The following is a 25,693-nucleotide window of genomic DNA, read 5'->3' on the forward strand; positions in this document are numbered from 1 at the left end:
AGAAATTACTCAAGAAAAGAGAACAAAATTTTTCAGTTTCATGAATCAGCTTTGTAAATATTTTGCCAGAGCTTTTTATCTTTGGGTGGGGGAAGCAAACAAAAAATGTTAAAAGCTCATATATGTCTATTTTGTTTTAGTTTGGTGTATTTATTAAGAGTAAATTCTGTATGTCTTTGCAGTTCATCAATATGTGTATTTAGAAGTCTTTCAAGTTCTTTTGCTCGCTTCTCTTCTTTCAGAAGGAAATGTTGTGCAGCCATCGAAGCTGGGAAGGACATATCTGGGGGAGACTGAGGAGAGAATGAAAAACAACAAAACAGTGAGATTACTACAGAGCCTCTAAAAATCTTTGTGTTCCCAGGCGGCCTTCATCCCTGACGTTGTCAACTCTGCAGCTGTTAATGATAATAATGTCTTCAGCTGAGCTCTTATCAGTGTAATGTCACTGCTAATGAAATCCTCAAGGAGCTAAGAGAGACATCACAGCACCAGTACATTAAAAAGCTCCAGAAATGAATATGGTAGTGGCCAACTACAAATGCAGGGGCAAAATAATCACCAGGGAACCTGCTTAAAACATGCCCTACTAACTTGAAAAGCCTCTGATTCTCATCTGAAAATAGGTAACTGCAAAAAGCTAAAGTAAAGATTATAGATGGATTGGGTAAAGGTGGTTCATGTGGATTGGCTTAATGAGGGGGTTTTATACTTGGAGTTATCCATTAAGGAAGGCGGGCTGCATAACATAATTCAGGTGTAAAAGTGGCTCTGTTGTAGGAAGGGCTGCAACATTGGGATATATCTTATTTGTCTATTAGAGTTGACAATATCTGAGTGACAATTCCACCCATACTGGTGATGTGCAATTTAACTGTCTGAGACCTGTTTTTATGGGATTGCCATCCAAAAATAAGGAGGGGAAAGGAAGTCCTGGTATGAAGTTCCAAGCAGGCACACAGCACTCAGCTTATCCCTGCCACTCCATGAAAAGAAAAAATAAAAATCTGTGACTATGTAATAAAGGACAGTATTTGATCACCTTATAATCCTTCATTTAAAAATTATTATTTTTTAAAGTTGGGGAAATTTGTGCTGTAACTTTCCAGTTCTGTGATCTCTTGACTCCCCTTTAATTTTTTATTTTGTTAGGCTTTATGGTTCACCTTTGTAGAGAGGTGAACCTTGTCATAAGGGGATTTAGTTCACAGTGTGGCCCCTGCCAAAATTAGAGACCATGGCACTGATAATGGAGTCCTGCACATTCATCCAAGTGGTAGTCCCAACTGTGGCTGCTGTGTCAGGTTCAGCATAGTCACTGGAGTAGAATTTCCCAGCCTGGGTACGTGGGATACAGCTGTAACTCTAGAAAATGCATTCTTTCTAGTAACCAATACACAGATGGTCAGAAGTAGTCAGCATTCACATGGAGTGGACAACAGCACACACCATGGTCTTGCCCAACCTGATGTTAATGATGTTGTCAGAACCAACTCTGGAGGCACCTGGACCCCTGGATATTCCGTCATACTGACACTAACATCATATGGATGAGGCCCCATGAGCAAGAAGTGGCAAATATGTCAAAAGCTCCAGAGCGTGAAAGATAAATGCCACAAAAGATTTCAGGGTATGACCCCTTGTTTTTAGGCCATGTCAGGACAGCTAAGTAAAGACAAGTGAATGAACTTTGAAAATATTCTACCCTTGGTTAGAGTAATATAATTCAGTTTTTTTTTTAAGCAATCCTAGAACAAGAAAGGGCTCCACAGTGGGGTCAGGATAGATTTTAGTAATCTTGCTATTTGGGTCAAATGATGTGGTAGATCCCATACTAGAAGAATCTTTACAAGGGACAAATGCCTTGTGGAATGCTGTACTTTCCAGTGGGTAAGTTGTATCATGAATGCTTAAGATCTAGAGCAAGGCAATGCTGCCTGCAGCTGAAACCTGAACAATATTTGCAAAATACTTCTTGCCATGCTGTTGAGTACTGGTTGAGACAGAGCATCTATCAAGTCAACAGGATAACTTGGTACAGCTTCTGTTCTTGCCCCCTCGTGGAAACTATGCATGGAACACAACAGCAGGGTTTCCTTTTCACCAAAAGTAATCTAATTTTTGTTGCTGTCCAAAGTCTGGGCTGCTTACAATAGAAAACACAGCTGAGCTACTGAGATGCACCACCTCTCAAGGATACCAAACAGCCTCCCAATGGCAGCTCAACTCCATCAGGTCCCTCACACCCTGGAAAGGGCAACAATGTACCTTCATCAGAAGTGACCTACATTCTATGGACTGGCTTTTTCTGCATGTAGGGTCTTGGCCGGCACCATCGTGTGAGGGCTCACAGAGAGACTCGGCTCACAAAGAGGTCACCATGTGAAGGCTCAGAGGGATCCTGCTAAATAGCAAAGGAACCCACTTTATAGTTGCCTAATGATCCTAAAATCCTAAGACCATCTGATGTTAGACTAACAGAGTAGTTCATGGCTTATCACTTTTTTTTCAACTGCTTGACAGAAATCTTGTAAAGATCCAAATCCGTAAGAATAGAATAATCCAATAGAAAATTAGACAGGGAGATTGAACAGACATTACAAAGAAGGCTATCAAAATGACCAATAAACATAATATGGAAATGTGCTCAGCCTCATTAGTCACTAGAGAAATATGAATTAAACCACAATAGGATCTTATTATGCACTGATCATAATGGCTAAAATAAAAAAGATCAGTAACAAGAAGCTTTAGAAAAATACAGGAAAACTCCTGTATGCTACTTGCTAGTGTATTCACTGGCTCAAATAGGAAAACTGGCCATACCTCTTAAAGCTGAGATACATATCATATGACCTAGTGATTCCACTCTTAGATATATGCTCAATAGAAATGTGTACACGTGTACCAAATGACATGTATGAGAATATTTTTAGAAGTATTACTTGTAACAGAGCCCAAACTAGAAATAACTTAAAAGTCCGTCAAAAGCAGAATGAATAAATTATAGTACCTTTGTGTGAACTATTTGTGTACAATGGAATACTAAAGAGACTCAAAACCCAATAAACTACAGCCAACTATAATGAAAATATAAAACATCACAGGTGATGATGAATCTCGGAAACAGTGTTAAGTAACAGAAGTCAGACACAAAAGCATACATGCAGCATTTGCAGTGTGTAAGGCAACTGACTGATGACGTTCAGTCTTGACAGGAAGGGGCTGAGTGGGGCTTGAGAGTGCTGGTCATGTCCTCTACATTACCCAGTGGTAGCTGCACTGATGTGTTTCCTTTGTGATGACTCATCAAGCTGCTTGTTTATGATCTGCACACTTCTGTATGTAAGTCCAAGTCAATAAAAAGGTACTTTTAAGCAGAAACAAAAAGCTATTTGCAGCTCCTTAAAATGCAGGCGTGTTTCGAACACTGCATTTTTAAAAAGCATCACCAATGATTCTGTCCTGTACTGGAGATTAATAACCACTGGCTGAAATACTTCAGAAAATGTTATGTTTCTTTTCATCTTATAGACAGATATGGCCAAATGATTCACAGACCCATCTTAGAATCCTACTCAAGAAGTGACTTTTGGTAGTACTAGGGTTTGAACTCAGGGTCTTATACTTGCTAGGCAGGCCCTCTATCACTTGAGCCATGCTTAGCCGTGTTTTGTATTGGTTATTTTTCAAGTTTTTGCCCTTGGGCTAGCCTCAGACTTAGATCTTCCTACCTATGGCCACAGCTGGGATGACAGGGGCATGCCACCATGGTCAGTTTATTGGTTAAGATGGAGTCTCACTAATTTTTTGCCTAGACTGGTCTTGAGTAGGGATGAACCACCGAATCTGGCCAAGAAATTAACATTTTTTTTTTTACTGGGACTGGGGTTTGAACTCAGGGCTTAAAGTGGGTGCCCTACGGCTTAAGCCACACCTCCAGTTCATTGTGCTCTGGTTATTTTGGATGCGGGGTCCTTGTGAACTATTTGCCCGGGCTGGTCTCAAACAGAAATCATCCTGATTTCAGCCTCCTACGTAGCTAGGATTATGGGCATGAGTCACTGGTGCCTGGCAAGAAATAACATTTTTAAACTACTATGTACATCATTATGTTGGTGTCAGTGTAAAAGTAATCAATGCTAAAAGGGGAAAATACAGCACAGCAACTCACCAGAAGAAATACTTCATCAGCAGCAATCAGAGGACTTGCCATTTCTTTGGTTTGAAATATCAAAGGTGACAATGGAGGAGTTGCACTGCTATTTGGCTCGCAATCTTGGCTAAGTCTAAAAGAAAGGAATTGTTGTCACTGTTGCTACCAAGGACACATGTTTGTTTATTAGCTGAGGTTTTTAATTTTTTTGAAGTCTAAGGAGGAAGAAACACAGCAAAACATCGGGCTTGTTATCTGGGTGTTTCTTTGAAAATGACCTTCCTGAGTAATTTCTGCGGCAAAGGATGCAGTCAACCTGGTAATTTTTAAAGATATTCTGCTTATCCTTATTGCACTTGATTGCTCCCCCTTCTGTTTTAATTTTGTATCTCTTGGTCATTTAAATACCTGAAGTAAATTTCAGAGAAATCTCAAAACAGTTAAGACCACTGGAACTGACAGTTCTAAACAGATACTTTTGTTGTTGTTGTTCCCCATTGTACTTCACTGGCTTTCTTAACAGAATTATACTTTTTGATGCTGAAACAGTTCTTCCTATAATAACTTTTATAGGGATTAATAATTTATAGGGTGCTTTTGTTTACATCATTTCATAAGTTCCTCCACTAGTAAGTTGTGTGCAGTTGATTTTATCTCCCTGTGACATTAATTTTTTCACTTATAAGAAAGAGGTTGTTATGAGAGTTGAATGAATTATATATGTAAAAATGCGTAGAACATAATGTCTGGCACATATTTAGCACTGAATAAAGATTAGGTGTTATGTCTAAACTCATTTGATTTTTTTTTTTAGCAGTACTAGGGTTTGAACTCAGGGCCACTCCACCAGCCCTTTTTTGTGAAAGGTTTCTTTGAGACAGGGTCTCTTGAACTATTTGCCTGGGCTGGCTTCCCTATCTTCCTGATCTCTGCTTCCCGAGTACCTAGGATTATAGGTGTGAGCCACATTTGATCTTTTTTAAAAACTGTTTTGCAGTACTGAGGTTTGAACTCAGGGTTTCTAGCTTGCGAGGCAGTTACTCTACTACTTGAGTCACACCTCCAGCTCACTTGATCTTCATTAATAACTCAAACAAGGTAGATGTTATATTAAAAAGTTAGCTTATTTATTCCATCATTTACATTTTAAACAAGAATTGCTAGGAAGTGATGATTTTGGACTCAAACCTGTTTTCTTGACTTCAAACTCTACAATTAGTATAAAAGGCATAGTATGGAATTTATTGTTTGTGTTAAAACAGGGTAGAAGGTAAGACTAAAAAAAGCCAATCAGTGAAATTTTTAATTTTGATTTGCTGACCAGACAAATGCATAATAAAACAAAGAAACAAGTCAAATTACCCTAAAATTTTAGGAAGAAGTCCTAACAACATGGGCTGTTTGGGATTAAATAAGTATCTTTTATGAAAGTGGGGTTCACATTTAATCAAATTAACAAAGGCCACAAAACATTAAAATCTCTTTAATAATCTAGATTCCCACACGTATCAACATTTCCAAAGTCTTCTATTTTAATTTGACACATTGAAAAAAATACACATAAGATTTCTCTGTTTTTACCCAAAAACCAATCTATATAGACTTGTTTCTTATTATGCAAACACTTTCAAATCTGTGCGTACAAATAGCAGTAAATTTAAGTGAGGTATCCATAAATTAGTACACAAAAACAAGTACTACATGGTTTCATTTTTAACCTATCTTGAAAAAAATCTTTTCCCCTTTCTTCCTAACCATAATTACCATGGAAACAGAACAGCAAATTACACTGAAATAACATGGTTATTTCAGTAAGATGAAATGTATCACAATTCAAATAGAATGATAACAATTGAATAGTACATCTGCATATAGTCTCTAGCTGAACCTTTTAATTTCAGTGAGACTACTATCTACACTTCAGAGCACAGTGGGAAAAACAAGATAATTACAGAAGTGAATCGAGAAATATGTTATCTCTTTGTAATCTCAATTATAGAGTGATTCAGGCAAAGTATTATTTGTTCTAAATTATCTAAATAATTATCTCAATTATCCATTTTGCTATGGATGTGTACAGTTTTATGGTGTTAATTACTAAAGTTTATATAGGAACATTCTTTTTATTGTAACATCAATAAAATAACAAGATTGAAAGGAAAGACTACTTTTGTTTCAAATCATCTTTATACCTGAAAAATTCTTCTTCCTAGAATATAGCTATTCAAATACTTCATAAAGCCATCTTCATAAAATGCTACATATATCAGTATAAAAGCTACCTTAAAAATTATTTCACCGGGTTTAATATCCCCTAACGAGATGATCTATTCAGTTAGCTTTTCCATAGGTCCTACTTCAACTTCAAAGCTCTTGCTAGATTTGCTTTGCTGGGAAGCAGAACCCACCTACCTGAGACAGGAGTCAGTGCTGCAGTGTTCAGTGTTCTTGCCCCAGTGTCTTTCCCCTGGGCTATGGGATGATGTCCTCAGTGCAGAACATATCTCATCACAAGCCTACAACCTCTCAGCCTGCTATGTTTTGCTCCTTATTGGGCAATACTACAGCACAGAATTTTCTCAGCATGCTTTTGACTTCCTGAATGTCTACTCATTCTTTTGCAAGGGCTCTTACAAGTGGTTACGATAAACCTACTGATTTTGTGGCTTTTTAGTATTGGAAAATTTTAATTTATTAACTTCATCAAAGCAATTTTAATGATTAATGTTTGTGATTACTCCAATACATGATATAACTTTTCAAACTATAAATTTAAATATGAATGTTATATAGACCAACTCTATTGCAAAATAATAAAATTTAAAATTAGTTGTACATTAGTAGTTTTACATACCACTACTCTAAATTAGCTTATAAATTATCCTGAAACTTCAAAACTAACTTTTAAGAATAATACTTGAAACATCCTATCATAGTGCAGTTCCAGTATACTGGAAAATAAATGCTTTGGAACACTCTAAAATGCTTCACATTTTATGTGAGTGAACATTAAAAACTTATCACAGGAGTGAAAAACAATAAAAATTAAGAGTGAACAAAAGATTATTTAAATAATGTGGTACACAAATTTTTCTCAGGCAAAAACAAGAATTTGTAGACTTTAAAATTTCGTGCATTTTTGCCTAAAAGGTTTTTCCTTAAAATAGTTTTAATAAGACTTTATTGCATTAGCTATTGACATGGAAAGATGACTTTTATTTTCTGATTGATTTATGCCTTTTACAATTTGACTTCACTGAGCTGTGAGGAGAGGGAAAGAAAGATTTCATTTTTCACTTGCTAAGATTAAGAGGTGTCTGCTTTATGGTCCTCCACCGTAGGGTCCATAGTGGCCTTACATCTCGAAAACTCTTCCCGCAGTGGGCTTTACATGGTAATAATTTATTCAGAACAGCTGAAATGATGTTTCTTTTAAAAACCAGGTCACTGGCAAACACTGAAATCAGATGAGGCATTAAAACAAATTTAATGAAGGTTTCAACAAATGAAGCTGGCAGGACACAAGCTCTGCAGCAGGAGTAGCCATCCAAACTGCTTATTAAGGTGGTCTCCTGCTGTGCATTCTACCACTTATGCTGCTGTCTGTCTCCTACTGTCTTGGTTTGTTAGGCACTTTTAACACATTCTGTACTGCCTGACAAAGAGAAAAAAGGGGGCAACTGAAACAAGAAAAATACTACTTAAAAAAATAAAAGACAGAGTAACTGTGTCTTTGCTTGAATAATATCACCTGCTAGCTATGTCATCTAACTTTGAGTTACCTTCGCAAGGCTACAGGAAGCAATGTTCTGTACCCTCAGTGTGTTCAGCACTGACTGCCTCCCTCTCACATGGGAACCATGAGAACTGGAAGTAGAGAACACTTTGCAAAGCGTTTATTCTATGTCAGACCATATATTCTTACACTGATATCAAGATCACACTCCTTTGGAAAGGTTTTCAGTTGGGTTGGCTAATCAACATGAGCACATTTGCCAGAGAACTGGTCTGGGGCTGTGGCCCAAGCGTCTCTTCCATTCTCCCCACAACCTTCTTCCCTTCCTTAGCACCTGAAAAGGAGTTATTAATTTAGCACTTTGAATAGTTGTTTCAAGTAGCAGACTTGAATCTGTCTTCTGACACATATGGACTCAGATGGTCAAAGAGGAGAGCAGATCTGTAGCCACAGGAATGTGGAACAGACATTTTTCTGTATTTCTTGTGGACTTTGGGTTTATCCTGAAGAACTAGGCATGCTTAGTTATCCAGATGAGCCAGGTATCACCTTCCCCCACATGACTATCCTTGAGGAAATGTCAGACTCAGCCTTTAGTCCATTCACCAAAATATACATTTTAGGTACTATGAGTTGTTAAGGAGTTATTGCTATTATCATACTTTAGAATAGTATCAATAATAATCTATTTTACATGAATTTTCTCCAACAAAGCTCCGTATAATTACTGTCCTTATTTGTTAAGATAGGAAATTGAGGGTGATGAGGGTTAAGCCAATTCCCAAGGTTGTAGATATGAATTCTTTTATATGAAAATAGTACGTAAGGCTTCTCATGCTAAGTATTTTGAGTTTCTGAGGAAGACTTGCATTGAAGTTGGGTCTGGGCTCTTTAATTCACCTTTTCTGAGCACAAAAGAAGGTTAATAACTCTGATATTGAGTAAGTGGGGAAGTGCTACATACAAGCTCACAACATAAATTACTAATGACTGAAAATCTGTGGTAAAGAAACTTGTTTGTTTTGTTGAGTGTTTTCTAAGTTTGGTTTAACAGTGAAAGGCCTGTAGAGACAGTTCTGACTCCATAAATCGTTTATTAAAATTGAGTTAATTAGCCTATTTTACGGTTGACATATTTACTTAGAATTTGAACTAAAACATTTTAAAGAACATGGGATCAAAATGGACAATAGACATTGATTTCTCATAAACTATGCTCAGAAAAAACCTCTTTTTAACAACCATACATTTCTTCCCTATGAAATGATCAACAAGTTTGTTATCATGGCTAGAAGATCAATATATACTATATACATTATTGAGGATAAGTCAGAAGTGACATCTTCCCATATTATCTATTTGTTTGAACAGTATGTCCAACATATTAAATTATAATTTTCTCTGTTACTAGGGCATAAGAAGTAAGATTGTTTATCTCTATACCACATCAGCTTGCAAGAATGATCTGAGGTGACTAACAAGCTAAGTTCCATGTAACATTCCACCCACCTCAGACGTAGCAACATCTTGAAAGCTACTGACAACACAAATTTCTTATAAAACATGTACCTGGACTACTGCATTATCACTATAAAATAAATTTAAAACTGTAAAATATGTAGTCATAATTTGAATTGCTTAAAAATAAATGTCAATTTAAAGTTTTAAAATTTCTTCCCTGTATAATGGAGCTACCTTACCTATCTTCATTTTTTTCCACTTTTATTTGGCTTTGATAGGCATATCGTCCTGTTTCTTCATAGGTGTTTTGATTAGACCATGCTGATTTTCCATTGACATGTAGTTTTGCAAGATCATTTCGGAGCCTTTCATTCTCATATTCCAATTTGTTAATAGATGTATGCCTTGAATGTTCCCTGTTAGTGAAGTCCATACTCTAGAGAATAAAATGAATTATCACTGAATAAATGAACGCTTATACATGATGCACATCTTCTGTATGTATACAGCACTGCCCACAAAAAATGTTACACAACATATTATTGTTCTGTATAATAAATGGTCCAGATTAAAAAATTTTTGTGTCTGTAAGGTGTCTTCTAGTGTGGATTAATGATGAAAATAACATATCTCAACTTTATAACAATATTTTTATTAAAATAATTCATACCATTACAGAAAGTATGGAACATTAAGAACAAAAAATTCCATACTATTCCCACTCAGTGATAAGTACTGTTAATATGTATATTTATATCTTTCTAGTCTTTTTCCTATTCATAGAAAATACAATCAAGAAAATGTCAGTATTATAAAATACAAGTACTTATGAAATCATAACCAATATATAAATGCCAACATGAAATATGGATAGGTATAAAATTATAACCAGGCTAGGCAAGGTACAGGTCTATAATCCCAGCTATGTGGAAACAATGGTAGGAAGACTAGGTCTGAGACCAGCCCAGGCAAAAAGTGCGAGACCCTATCTGAAAAATAACTAAAGCAAAAAGGGATGGGTGGCACCAGATGTAGAGCTCTTGCCTACCAAGCACAAAGCCCAAGTTCAAACCCCAGTACCACCACCCAATATTAATGACTGCATTAATGAAGTATAAATTAATTTAACAATAGCTCTGTTCTTGGGAATTTAGTTTGTTTTCAAAATTAGCAATACCATTGTTTTGATTTCCTTATGCACAAATCTTGGCCATTCTTTCAAATGGATGTTTCTGAGGACCTTGATACAAAGTGTCAACTTTTCTCCCTAAATTCCTACCAATAAAATATTTTGTCACACTCACAACTTAGAATTACTATTTTGTTAAATTTGCCAACTTGATAAATAAACCACTAACTTTTATTTATCAGTAAAGTTGAGTATATTTTCATATTTTTCTGGCAGTTTTTACTGTCCTTTGCACATTTTTCCATTAGAGTACTGGTGTTTAGTAAATGTGCTAAAGAATTTTTAACATTAGGTATAGAAACCCATTGTTTCTTCAGTTGGTTGAAAGTATGTTTTCTGTGTGATTTTTAAGTTTCAATTTTAGTGTGTGCTGTGTTTCATCTAGAGAGGTTTTTTTAATTTAGGGAAATCTGTCCATCTGTCTTTTTGCAGCTTCTCCTTTACTTGTATATTTTGGTCTTCTTTTCATTGTAAAAACCGCTAAATATTCATCGAAAAGAACGGAATTCTTTTTGATGTACTTTGTGGTTTCATTATTTTACATTTAATTCTGCAACTTATTTGGAATTAATTTTGGTATAAAATGAAGAGAAGACACTAAAATAATAAATTATTCCAATTACATTTGCATAAAGCATTCTGCATTGTTGGATCATGCAAGATTTATTGCTAAGTCCACAAACATAAGGATCTAGTTCTGGATCATTCTCTGCCATTGATCTTACTATTGATACTGGGTCAGTGCCACACAGCATTAAGCAACATAACTTCATAATAAAATTTTACTCTCTGGAAGGGACCAATTTTAATGCATCCTCAGAAGAAAAATGAAAGATTTTAAAGTCACAAAATGACAGGTTTAGAATAAGAACAGAGATTTTTGAGGCTGTTTAATTAAATGATGTAAGTTTCCTAGGGAGTGTCTAAATTCTCACAGTTTATTGTATAGGTTGGGTATAGTGGCTCATGCCTATAATCCTAGCTAATTGGGAGGCAGAAAAAGCCTAAACAAAAAGTTAGCAAGAATCTATCTCAAAAGAACTAGCTGGGTGTGGTGGTGTGTGCTTGTAATCCCAGCTATACTAGAGGTATAGGTAAAGGGGGTTATAGTCTGAATTAGTCACAGGCAAAAAGAAGACCCTATCTGAAGAATAACCAAAGCAAAAAAAAAGGGATGGGAGTGTGGCTTAAGTGGTAGAGGACCTGCTTAGCAAGTGCCAGGTCCTGAGTTCAAATCCCAGTAACACACACACATAGTCTACGTTCTGACAATGAAAGCTCATTAAAATGCTTTCCATGACTCTATGAAGTCCTAGGATTTTTTTTTTCTTTTGTGGTACTGGGCTTTGAACTCAGGGCCTTATGCTTGCTATGCAGGTGTTCTACCACTTAAGCTACTCCACCAGCCCTAGTCCTAGGGTTTGAATGTACATGAGTTACACTGCTGCTGACTGAATTCTGACTCAGAAGGACAGTACTTTGGCATGAAAAGCTGTTTAAGTGCAGCATCTTTTTTAAGCTGCAAACATCTACGGCCCAAGATCCACAGACTATAAATAATTACAGCTTAGACTTTTCTCTCTGACGTTCTTAGACCTAAGGATTCATACAACATCCAGAGTCGTCCCAGCTTCTCTAAAGTTCTGCCTGTTACACATCGACGATTATTCACATATTGGTATCGACTTAAAGACATTTTCTCTCACTGCTTAATACCTTAGGAAAGTTTTATAAACAGGTAACAAGTGGAAGAAAATGTTCCAGGAGGCCAAACTTTTCCACAAGACGATCCAGGAGGAGCTATGGGCTTCCACACTACCGACAGAGGCGATCTTTGAAAAAGGAGGGCCTTGAAGGATGTTAGGCCTTGCCTTTAAGATTTCTCAATGTTTACTCTTTAGAGGCACCAGAACAAATTTTTAAAAAAGCAATTTGTAGTCCTTTGCTTTAAAAGAGAGAGGACTGCTTATTCTAAAACTAGAATTGACTTGTAATAATATAAAGGAGGCACAGTCATAAAATTTTGCCCTCCAAAAGGAAAAACTTCGCATCAGCAGATCTGGTTTAAAAGATCAACTGGAATCTCATCTCTGGATGAGACTCAAGATTTGATAGATGTCTGAACAAGGTATCTATTAGTCAAAATACATAATTTTAATGGCTTGCTGTTCCGTTAAAATTATATTCAAGTTTTTTCTATAAAATTAGATTTTATCTATGATTATTTTTGGTTCACTACTGACTTAAAGTAATTAAGAATGACAGTAATGATTTTTAAAAACCCCACCATTTTCTAAATATACCATAATTAAGTAAGTGTTATGAGTATGACCTAAAAGAAGTACACGGGTAATGTATGTGTTTTATATTGAAGAGAAAATTCCATTTTTCTTAGCAACAACCTTTTTTGAGGGCTCTTGTTTCATGTTTCTCTTGAATGCCTTTGTGGTCATTTCAGAAATATATCCCTCAGTACATGGTATCACAAAAAACACATTAATTACATCACCTTTGTATTTCTCCTCTTTTAGTTTTGGGGATGAACAGAGGCCCTCCCACCTGCTAGAAGTGTTCTACCACTGACTCACCTAACCCTACCTCTGTATCTCTGATGTTCTTTCTTTTATTATTACTCAACTCTTGTTTCTTTGAAAGTTTTAGAGTTCCACAGTTTTAATTTGTTTCCTTGCTCTTGAAATGGAAAAACATCCTGGTACTTATTTACTTGGAAAGACTAGAGGGCCAGTTGAATTACTGAAATATCTGAATAATAGCATTTTGCATGGACAGTTTCTCTTTTTTGTTATGTACATTTAACAATAAAATGACGCTAACAAAATATATCTACACAAAGACATGCTTTAATCATTTTTATGGTTAGTATGTTAGTTTTAAGTCTGTACATGAATGTTTTAGTCATTGTGAGGGCACTAAATTTTTATATTACTATTTTATTTAGCTGATTTTATAGATAGTAAAAAGCAAATCAAGTCTTAAAAATTATCACAAACTTTCAGTTCTGATTAAATCTGATTTTTTCAAAACTTTCTTAAATCAAATGAAAATTAATAAATGCTATTATAGGACTACGTAAATGTGGAATCAAAGAAAACTGTCATGATAAACTTGGCTCTTCATTAGCAACTGGGAGAAGAGTAAAAGAAAACCCCTCTTTTTTTCTATGCAGTAGGTTTCAACATGAATACAAGGAAAACATCTCTTTCCAAGCTAGTAGCCTCTTGCTAGTTCTGTTACTATTCTAAGTATCTCACTGAGACCCAGGAAAAGTTAGATACTGGGTTGACTCAGCAGAAGTTTCTCCAGAGTTAAACAAGAACTGCACAGTCAAGTTTATTTTTTTTTTTTTTTTTTTTTTTCATTTTTGCACAGTCAAGTTTATATGACTGTTAGCAGCTGAGTGCAGACCCTCTTTCCCATCCCGCTGATGCATTTTCTTCTCCTGTGTGGAAATGAGCAGGGAGCTTCACAGTCAATTATAGGTTTATTTATTATGAAATGACCAACCTTAAGATCAGTAATTTCCTTTTCTAGAAAATAAAAAGGAATCATTACTTTAATATTATCCAAGTGTCACATATGTTAGAAGGCTTAAAAATAAAGTTTAAAAATAATGGTGCAGCCGAGTGCTGGTGGCTCACACGTGTAATCCTAGCTACTTAGGAGGCAGAGATCAAGAGGATTGGTTTGAAGCCAGCCCGGGGAAATAGTTTGTGAGACCCTATTTCAAAAAATACCCAACCAAAACAGGGCTGGCAGAGTGGCTCAAATGGTGGAGCACCTGTCTAGCAAGCATGAGGTCCTGAGTTAGAACTCCAGTTCCACAAAAAAAACAAAACAAAACAAAACAAAATCATGATGCAAATACTTTTGTTTCTTAATCCTGAGGTAAAGTTTTTAAGTGCGACTTACTTGTGTTTATTTATCCATCTCAATTAATTAAAAATGACTATCAATTATGGGATTTTTCTACTTATAGGATTTTAATACATAACAGATGTGAGTTTTCTTCATTTTAACAAATTAGAAAAAGTACAACAAAATAAAACAACAGGAAAAAGAAATTAATTGACAAAATCTAAAAGTAAATGAAGTAGATGAAAACACAACAAACCAAAAACCCAGTATTTTTACATACTTATAAAATGAACAAACCTCTTGGGAGCCAGAATTAAGGAAAAAAAGAGAAGGAATGTGTTCAACTATACAAGATTAGGAATAAGAAAAGAGACATAAAAACAGAATATAGGCTGGTGATAAGATTGTGTGCTTGTAATCCCAGCACTCAGGAGGCTGAGGCAGGAAAATCTCAAGGTTCCAGGTTAGGCTGAGCTCACATGATGAACCCATCTCAAGCAAATAAGCAAACAAAACCACCAACAGTAACAACAAAATGGAATATAGAAGAAATGAAAAAACTGCAGGATATAACCAACCAACTTTGGTAACAAGGAAACAAATTAAAATGGGTAGCTTTCCTAGGAAAATACAAATTAACAAAATGATCTAAGAAGAAATTTGAATATACTAGTACCTGTTTGGCCGGTGGGCAGCCACCCCATGGTGATCAGGGACTCTCTGTTCACTTTCCACTCCATACCCTCCTTCCCTTCATGATTACCATGGCAACTCCTGCTGGCAGGCAATGGGTCCTGACCCATATTACCCCGAGCTCCTCCCCACCAAACCTCGACCTATCCCGATGCCCCATAATACCTTAAGCTCTTGACTTCACCCAGGATATAAAAACTGGGCTGCCATTTCTCCGGCACTACTTCTCCGGCCCTGCTCTTTGGGGACGGTGAACCTCGCCCGAGAGCGTGCTCTCAATAAAGCCTGCTTAAAGCCTGCTTGCTTTATTATTTGGCTCCAATTTGGCCTTCCCATCAGCGTGGACCTAACATTTGGTGCCAAAACCCGGGAGGAAGCGAGCCTCACCCGACTCCAGGCAGTCGGGGCCCTGGGCCAGGCCCTGGCTTGAGGCCCTTCCTCCTCTCCGGATCGACGCTCCGGCTCCGGCTTGGGTGAGTCTCCTCCCCCGTTTTGTTCCTCCTCGGGCCCCTGTCCTAGTCACGGCCGCGCCAGGATCAGCCCCTCTGCTTCTCCTCGCACCTGGGCATTTGGAGAGACGTCTTCCTTGTCCAGGCTGCCTCCTCCGAACCAGGTCTCCTCTTTTAGTGAGGGACGCTTCTCTAAAGGTTGAGACTCTCCGACAATTCGGGGATGGGGTCCTCCCAATCCAAGCCGGACTCAGGGACTCCCTTGTCCTATCTCCTCTCAAACTTCAAAATTTGGGACTCTCTCCAGACCTCCACCGCAAGCAGCTCATTTTCTGCTGCACCATAACATTGCCACAATACACCTTAAACAACAACTCATAATGGCCTCCACAGGGCACTTTTGATTTTAATATCCTCACTCATCTTGACAATTTTTTGCCGTCAAACCCATAGATGGTCTGAGGTCCCATATACACAGGCCTTCTGGGAACTGCGCTCTCGCCCCTCTCTGTGCCTCCAATGTTCCCCTTCCCAGACCCTTCTAACACCCAATTCTTCTGGGTCCCCTCCCCCATACCCCAACCCTTCTCCTTTATCTGAATCTACTAAATTCCTCGCCCCTCCCCCACCACCAACCACAGCCACCCTCATTGTCACATCCAGCTTTCCCTTGCCCTCCTCCTCCTTTGGCCTTGCCTCCCACACCCTCTGCTCCACCTATTCCCTGCCTTCCTACATCCCCAATAGCCTCCTACACTCGCTCACACCGCCCTTCCCCACCCCCTCTCCTTTGTCCTCTCCAAGAGGTGAGTACATGTCCTTGTCCAAGTCCATGTTCCTTTCTCTTCTCCTCAATGACTTTCTGGAAGCTGTCATTACTGTACTCCATTACCAGGCAGAGGAACAGAGAGATCTGGCAGGACATAAGGCCCCTAAGCCAGCTACCTGAAGCCCAGGTCTGGGTACTGTACAGGGTCACTGGCTCCAGGGCCCCTCCACATGGCTGTCATCCTCAGTGATTATGGGAACAGAGCACTACAGGCTAGGGGCTCCTGTCTTTCCTCCACACCCAGGCTCCTCCACGCCAGCCTCAGTCCACACCCAACTCATTCATTAGACTTGCCAAAAGCTGCAGTTGCCCTGGCCACTGCACATGTGGACGCCTGTGCTGGGGTAACAGCTCCTCCTACAGGGCTCAGTGGAGTGCACTTCCTTCAGGAGCCTGCCCGGCCAGGTCCCAGCACATCACCAGGAAATATTTGGGATGCACACAGGAAGGGCCACTTTCTGAGGCTTCCTCAAAACCCAGCACTCAGGGAGACAACATGTATAAGGGGAACCCTCTGCCCCATGCAGCCCTGGGTTGTCAGCCCAGGCGGGGACACTGACATAGAGATGTGCCAAAGACCTACACAGTGGAGGCCTCACAGCCTCCTGACCCTTTTTCTTAACCGCCTCCAGGAGGCCCTCACCCAATATACCCAATTAGACCCTACCTCCCCTGCAGGGGCACCAATCCTGGCTGGACATTTTATATCCCAGTCCACACCAGATATTAGAACTAAACTAAAAACGGCTGAAAATGGCCCTCAAACCCCTATACAGAATCTGATGAAAATGGCATTTAAAATTTTAATGCCCAAAAAGAGGCAGCAAAATCAACCCACCAAAAAACACCTCCAACAAAAGGTGGCCCTCCAAACCCAAGCCTTGGTGGCAGCCCTGTGGCCGGCTGGATTACAGCCCCAAGTCAAAGGAGGAACCTGAAACCTCCCATCAGCCCATCTGGGGGCCTGCTTCAAATGTGGCAAAAAAAAGCCACTGGGCTCGCCAGTGCCCCAACCCGAGACCTCCAACTAAACCCTGCCCAAAATACAAACAGGTGGGTCACTGGGGATCAGATTGCCCTGGACAGGGCTTACCCCCTACGGCTCCTCGTGGAGGTCAGCCCCACCAGCTATCCAGATCCCTTACTTTCTCGGACTGGCAGAAGATTGACAATGCCTTGACTCGGGGACCCCAATCCCCCTCGCCGAGCCCAGGGTCATACTCCAGGTAGTGCGTAAGTCCATCTCCTTCCTCTTGGACATGGGGACTACCTATTCTCTGCAGCCTGCCCACTCGGGTTTAACAGTTCCTTCATCAGTCTCTGTTATGGGAATTGACGGCTTTCCCTTCTGCCCATACAAAACTCTGCCCCTTCCTTGTTCTGCTAGAGGTATTATATTTCTACACTCTTTCCTTATCATCCCATCCTGCTGTGCCCCACTTCTAGGTCAAGATATTGTAACAAAGCTTGGGGCCTCCATAACCATCCCTCCCCACCTACCAGAACCTCTAGCTTCCCACTCACTCCTTCTAGCCTCTGCCAGCCACCTAACTCCTTCGCTTCCTAAACCTGCTCCGCCCACCTTTCCTCTTCCGGTCAACCCCATTGTCTGGGACATCTCAGTTCCAGTTGTGGCTACACACCACTCGCCCATCCACATTTCTCTTATGGACCCTAACCAATATCCCTGTAGACCCCAATTTCCTATTTCAGAAACCCAGTACACTTCTACAATATGTCGATGACCTCCTTCTGTGCTCCCCCTTCCAGCAGGACTCTAAAACGGGAACAGCCAACCTCCTTAACTTTCTAGCCTCTAAGGGATACTGGGTCTCCCCAGCCAAGGCCCTTCTCTCCTTCCTGGAACCCTTGTTTCACCCCAGGGGCCTCCAATCCACCATCCATCGGGTCCAGGAGGCCTGCTCTGTTTGCTGTCAAGCAAACCCCCATGGCGGACTCCATCTCCGCCAATCCCTCCACAACTCCATGGTAGCCAGCCTGGTAAAGACTGGCAGATCGATTTCACTCATATGCCAATTAACTCGGGTAACGTTCAACCAGATGATGCTCCAGGATTCATGACTACCAGCTCCTCCCCATGGGGTCCGGCTGTACCGGTCAAATGACCCAAAACATCCCTAGCCCCTAACTTCACCCCCTTTCAGGAGGAAGTAGCCAGAACCGATTCTGCACCCCTATACCAAAGAGTCTGGGATGTTTGGCCTGTGGGCAGCCACCCCATGGTGATCAGGGACTCTGCTCACTTTCCACTCCATCCCCTCCTTCTCTTCATGATTACCATGGCAACTCCTGCTGGCAGGCAATATACCCTGACCCATATTACCCCGAGCTCCTTCCGACCAAACCTCGACCTATCCCGATGCCCCATAATACCTTAAGCTCTTGACTTCACCCAGGATATAAAAACTGGGCTGCCATTTCTCCGGCGTGACTTCTCTGGCCCTGCTCTTTGGGGACGGTGAACCACGCGCGAGAGTGCGCTCTCAATAAAGCCTGCTTAAAGCCTGCTTGCTTTATTATTTGGCTCCAACTAAAGATTTTTCAGGCCTAGATTATTTTGCAGCTAAGTTCTTTCTAAGCTTCAGAGAACTTCTAATTCCAATATTATTTAAACTATTTTAGACCACTCATAATGCTCCCTAACCTGTCCTGTAGAGAGGGTCACCACAGATTGCTACCTAAACCTAGCATATCAATCTTAAGGAGAGGTAGAGACCCAGAGAAAGCCCCTGTCAGAAAGAACAGCACCTGGATTAGAAATCAGAGGGAAGAGCCAAGTATACCACAACAAAGAAGAAATTTGTACTGTGTGCATACATATATGTACACATACATACACACAAACATGTATGATCTCTTTTTCCATTTTGTTGAAATTTTAGTTTGTTTATCCTTCTTTTGTTCCATTTTCTTTTAGCTCTTCTGACTTTTTTCTTCCTCTACTTTTTATTTTCTTCTGTCCCTCTCCTTATCTTTCTCTCCTCCCCTTCCTTCTCCCTCCACTGTCCCTATCTCCTTCACACACTAACCACTCATTGAGTAGTCCATTATATCAACTTCACACCTTGCTCACATCCTTCCTATTCTTCTGCAATCCCTGACAATAGCACCCTCCTCCACAATGACTGAACTATACCTTCACACACATTAGGGTCTTATTATCCTATAGTCCCCACATCATACCTCTTTTTTCCCTTTCCTATCCCCCTACCTGGGTATCCCCATCTTCTCTTTTATGCCCATCAATTTTATTACCTAAGTTTTAATCTCTATGCAAATAACTGCTATTTCCCCAACACCACTGTTTATAGATAATACTATGCAAAATAACTGGTTCAGCATTGACTTTGTGAAATTGTTACTGCTAAGTTATACCTCCAGGTCAGTGAATAGAAATGTTACAACAACCTAGCTCACAACTAAGCTAGCCAGAATACAGAAAATAAGTCAAGGAAAAGATAACAGGTGATTCAATCCCCCCAGTTAATCAACAACACATGAGTAAATCTCAAAATAAAAAAATGGTGAATAAGAGAAGGCAAGGAAACATGACTCCTCAAAAGGTTAATAATCATATACTAGAGGATTTAGTGGCTAATTAAGGGGATAGATCTTTAGACACTGAGGTCAGAAGAACAATAACAAGAATGTTTAAGGGGCTTAAAGACAACCTTCAAAAACAACTCAATGAATCCCAAGAGAATACAGAAAAAAATATTGAGAAGACACAGAAACTACTAAATGAATTCAAAAAGGATCTCAAGAAATAGCAAATGAAACCAAGGCAATTATTAAAAAAAAAACCCAGATAAATGAAAAGATTAGACACCAACACAGCGATAGTGGGAGACTTCAATACTCCACTATTACCAATAGATAGGTCATTGAATCAACAAAGAAACTTTAAAATTAAATGATACCATAAATCAAATGGATCTGACAGAAGTCTACAGAGTATTCCATTCTGAAACAGCACAATATACATTCTTTTCAGCAGCCCATGAAACTTTCTCCAAAACAGATCATATTTTAGGTCACAAAGCAAGTCTTAAAGAATATAAGAAAATTGAAACAAACCCCTGCATACTGTCTGGCCACAACAGAATAAAACTAGAACTCAATAGCAAAAGAAACAGCAGAAAATATTCAAACACTGAGAGACTGAACAACATGTTGCTCCATGATAAGGGAAAAATAAGAAGGAAGAAGAAGAAATAAAGGACATGAAAAGTTTTTGAAACTTAATGGAAAAGAAATGCACAACCTATTAGAACCTATGGGTTATCACAACGGCAGTGCTAAAGGAGAGGTTATAGCCATGAATGTGTATGTTAAAAACATAGAAAGATCTCAAATAAATTACCTAATGCTGCATCTCTGACTTCCACATAGACAAGAACAAGGTAAACCCAAAACTATAGGAGAGAGAGATAATAAAAATAAGGACCAAATCAAGGAAAGAGAGAACAAAAAAAAATACAAAGAATCAACAAAACAAAAAGTTAGTTCATTGAAAAGATAAGTAAGATTGATAAACTCCTGGCAAACCTGACTAAAATAAGGAGGAAAAAGACCCAAATTAATAAAATTAGAAAAGAAAAAGAGGAAACCACAATAAACACCAAGGAAACCCAGGGATTATTTTGAAAACCTATATTCAAATAAATTGGAAAATCTAGGAAAAATGGACAAAGTTCTAGACACATGTGACCAACCAAAATTGAATCAAGAGGATAAAAATCACCTAAACAGATCTATAACAAGCAATGAGATTAAAGCAATAATAAAAAGTCTCTCCAAAGAGAAAAGTCCAGATCCCATTGGATTCACTGATGAATTCTACCAGACCTTTAAAGAAGAACTAATATCAATACTCCTCAAACTTTTCCATGAAATAGAAAGGGAAGAAACACTGCCAAAATAATTCTATGAAGCTAGTATTATACCCATCCCCAAACCAGAGAAGGACACACACACACACACACACACACATACACCCACAAAAGACAGAATTATAGGCCAATCTCTTTAATGAACTTAGATGCAAAAATTCTCAAAATACTGGCAAACCAAATTCAACAACATATCAAAAAGATCATGCACCATAAGTCAGTTTCATTTTAGGGATGCAGGGATGGCCCAATATATACAAATCATTAAATGTAATACAGCGTATTAACAGAAGCAAAGACAAAAACCACATGATTATCTCAATAGATGCAGAAAAAGTCTTCAACAAAATTCACTATTCTTTCATGAAAAAATCTGTGATGAAACGAGTAATAGAAGGAATGTACCTCAACACAATACAATGAGCCTATAGCCAACATTATACTAAATGGGAAAAACTGAAACAATTTCCTCTAAAGTCAGGAAGAAGACAAGGGTGTCTAGTCTCTCCACTCTTATTCAACACTGTCTTGGAGTTCTTAGAGTAAAAAGATAGGAAGAAGAAATAAAAGGAATGCAAATAGGAAAGGAAGAAGCCAGACTATCCCTATTTGCAGATGACATGATCTTATAACTACAATACACAAAAAACTCCTACATATCATAAGCACCATCAACAAAATAGCAGGATACAAAATCAATTTTAAAAAATCGGTAGCCTTTCTACTGAAAGAATATAGGAAAGAATATTGGAAAACGATTCCATTTACAATAGCCTTAAGAAAAAAAAAAACCTAGGAATAAAATTCACAAAGTAAGTGAAAGACCTCTACAATGAAAACCATTGTAGAAAGAAATCAAAGAAGACTACAGTAGTTGGAAAGTTCTCCTATGCTCATGGGTTAGCAGAATCAATATTATAAAAATGGCTGTATCACCAAAAGCAATCTACATGTTCAATGCAATACTCATCAATATTTCAAAGACATTCATCACAGAGATTGAAAAGTCAATCCTAAAGCTCATATGGAAGCAAAAAAGACTGCGAATAGCCAAGGCAATACTGAGTGAAAACAGCAACACTGCAAGTATCACAATACTTTACTTCAAACTATACTACAGAGCCATAGCAATAAAAACACATGGTACTGTCACAAAAACAGACAGGAAGACTACTGGAACAGAATGGAAGACTAGATATGAATACATGCAGCTACCTCCACCAGACTTTTGACAAAGGTACCCAAACATACAAAGGAAAAAAGACAGTCTCTTCAACAAATGTTGCTAGGAAAACTGGTATCTGTGTGCAGAAAACTGAAACTAGATCCATGTCTTTCTTCCTGTACAAGTATCAACTCAAAGTGGATAAAGGATCTTAATATAGGACTTAAAACTTGTAAGTTAGTGCAGGAAAGAGCAGGGAACACACTGGAATGTATAGCATAGGCAACAACCCCCTAAATAAAACTCAAATGGCTCGGCAACCAAGAGAAAGTATTGACAAATTACATAAAATTAAAAAGCTTCTACACAAACAGAATGGTCACAAAATTGAAGAGACAGCCCACAGAATGGAAGAATATCTTTTTTAGCTATATGTATGATAACGAATTAACCAGAATACACAAGGAGCTCAAAATCTAAACTCCTAAAAATCAATGACCCAGAGAAGAAATGGACAAGTGAACTGAACAGGAAGAAGTCCAAATGGTCAACAAACACATAAAGTATTAACATTCCTGGCCAAAAAGGAAATGCGAATCAAAAACCACTTTAAGATTCCACTTCACTCCTGTTAAAATGGCTGCATTAGGAACACAAACAACAAATGTTGGTGAGGATGTGGGAAAAAAGGAACCCTCATACACACACTGTTTTTGGGAATGTAAATTAGTACAACCATTGTGGAAAACAGTATGGAGACTCCTCAAACAACTAAAAATAGAACTGCCATATGATCCACTAACTCAACTCCTAGGGATATACCCAAAGGAATGTAAGTCACATTACAATAAAGACACCTGCACACCCATGTTAATTGAAACATCATTCACAATAGCCAAGCTACAGAAATAACCCAGATGACCTATGACTGATGAATGGATTAAGAAAATGTGGTATTTGTATACAATGGAATTTTATTCAGCCATAAAGAATGAAGTTTTGTCATTTGTAGGTCAATAGATGGAATTGGAAAACATCATCTTAAGTGAAGTTATTCACTTTCAGAAAGCCAAATATTGCATGTTTTCTCTCATATGTGTAATATAGTCTCAGTACAAACACAAGCAATATTATATATACAAATAAATATATACAGAACATGTTTCCAAAAGTGGGACTGTTAGAAGAGAATAAGGGAGGATGAAAAGAAGAAAAGAACAAGCCAGGTGTGGTATAAAATACCAAGGCAAAAATCCCACTGAACAATGAAGGGCAAGAATGAAAAACAGGTCATGCTAATGGAAGGTCGGTAATGGGAGAGGGAGAATAAAAGAAGGAGGTAAAGAAGGTGAAATGGTTGATGTACTTTCTATACAAGAGTGAAAATGATTTTTAAGCCTTTTGAAATAACTATAAGGGGACTAAGGTAAAAAGAAAAATGGAGGGGATGAACCAGTTTGATTATAATACACATATACATGGAAATTTCATAATGAACTCCCTTGAATAGCTATCTTAAACAAAAATGTCGCTTTAAATAATAAATGAGCAAAGTTAAAGTCTGTAGGAGTCAGTGAAGTAGGCTCAGTGGAGGCTGTGATGACCTAGAACATGAAAACACTCAAATGGAATTTAAAGAATGCAAATACTATTTTGTGATAAAACTCTCATGGAGTCATGATCTGATTTAACTTTTTGTGTGTCCAGTGTTTAGAAATAAAAAGGCTTAGGTAACAGGCAGATTTTTTCATGGCAGATGGGAAACCACGTAAGTTTTCCTTTTTATCCACCTGTACTCCATCACTGGATCTATAACTGTGCTCAAAAAGAAGGCAGAATGTATCCAGATGCTTCTACTCTCGATACTAGAAGACAGGCTATTATGAGAACAAGCACATAATATCACAGAAACACAGGACTGTGAAAAATATCCAATCCAGCTCTCACTTTACAGATGAAGGAATTACAACACTCATATCTTCTCTACTTCTTGAGTAGTAGAAAAATTATTTTAGGATTTTCTCTCACAGCAAATAAAAGATAAATAATGCTGATGTTTCAATTATTCAATACATAACAAGTGTCATAGGGCTGGCACCAGTGGCAGGGGAAGGTGTTGGGGAAAGAGGGTAGGAGGGGGTAGGTGCAAAAATAGTGTACACATATCATGTATATTTGATGCATCCTAAGAACCTGTGTAAATGCCAACATATATCTCCAACGAGCACAACAATGAAGGGAAAAAAAAATCAACCATCAACTGTTACATTAAACAATGAGAATGAGAAGCACAGAATCTGTGTAAGTTGTAAAATATACCATGTATGTGGTAGGATTTCAAGGCAACAACAAGATTGAAAGCAATGAAAGAATGTGTCTGGTAAGTGATCAGAATTAAGCTCAATTCAAGAAAAAGAAGAAGGGAGAAAACTAGAAATTAAATGCTCCAGCCTGAGGATAAAGGTAAATTCAACTGAAGTGCAAGATAGTTTGCAACTCCTGCATGCCTGATATATGGCAAGTGCTCAGTAAACAATATTTAGGGAAATCCTGACCAATTAAGTAGTCTCTTGCTCAGTTAAGTGAATGAATTCAGCATATTACCATGTACCGTCCAGGGTCTAAATTTCCCATCATTCCTTTTAGATGCGTGTTTTCTGTTCTGACAGCTTTATATCTCATATCTGAGACCTGAAAGATTAGAAGATAAAAGGGAGATGGAAATTCATAATGAAAACTCATGAGTCTATTAAAATTAATTTTATCTTTTTAATGCAAATATTTTCTAGTTGTAGTAAAAGGAAACACGTCTCTTTACATTTATCAGTTGGGTACTCTATTCAGCTCTCCTATCTTTGGTAAATGCTGCTGTACCCTCCACTTATGATGAATGCTAAATTAAAAGCAGATAATTATAATAATAATTCATTTGCTTTTTTTCCTTCCAATTCCCAAATTACATTTCTCATTTCTGCTTTCTATTGTATGTGAATAGTCACTAGAAAAACCACAATTTAAAAAACATGCTTGAAGTAATACTATCCATTAAATTTCTTCAATACCTGATTAATTTTTACAATATGCAATGTATGATTTTCATGTTTAATGCTGTTCTTTCTGTTATTCCTGACAAATTTCCTCCTTTGTTTGTGACTTCTTCATTGTGTCTTCTATATTATTTCTTTCTCTGATTTCTTCTACTCAACAGTACTTGGATATAGTATCT

General features: G+C 38.2%; 1 long non-coding RNA gene and 1 pseudogene across 1 annotated transcript; both read right to left on the reverse strand.

Moving 5' to 3' along the window:
• Positions 1-25,693, reverse strand: part of LOC109679001 (deuterosome assembly protein 1-like) — a 569,124-nt pseudogene that overhangs the window by 167,228 nt on the left and 376,203 nt on the right.
• Positions 279-6,588, reverse strand: LOC141415685 (uncharacterized). The gene is made up of 3 exons (XR_012440717.1): positions 6,569-6,588; positions 4,175-4,289; positions 279-293 (listed from the first exon to the last, which is right to left on the reverse strand). It is a non-coding gene; the product is annotated as an uncharacterized lncRNA (long non-coding RNA).

This window comes from Castor canadensis, chromosome 1 (assembly GCF_047511655.1).
Source record: "Castor canadensis chromosome 1, mCasCan1.hap1v2, whole genome shotgun sequence".
In the NCBI taxonomy this organism is placed as follows: domain Eukaryota; kingdom Metazoa; phylum Chordata; class Mammalia; order Rodentia; family Castoridae; genus Castor; species Castor canadensis.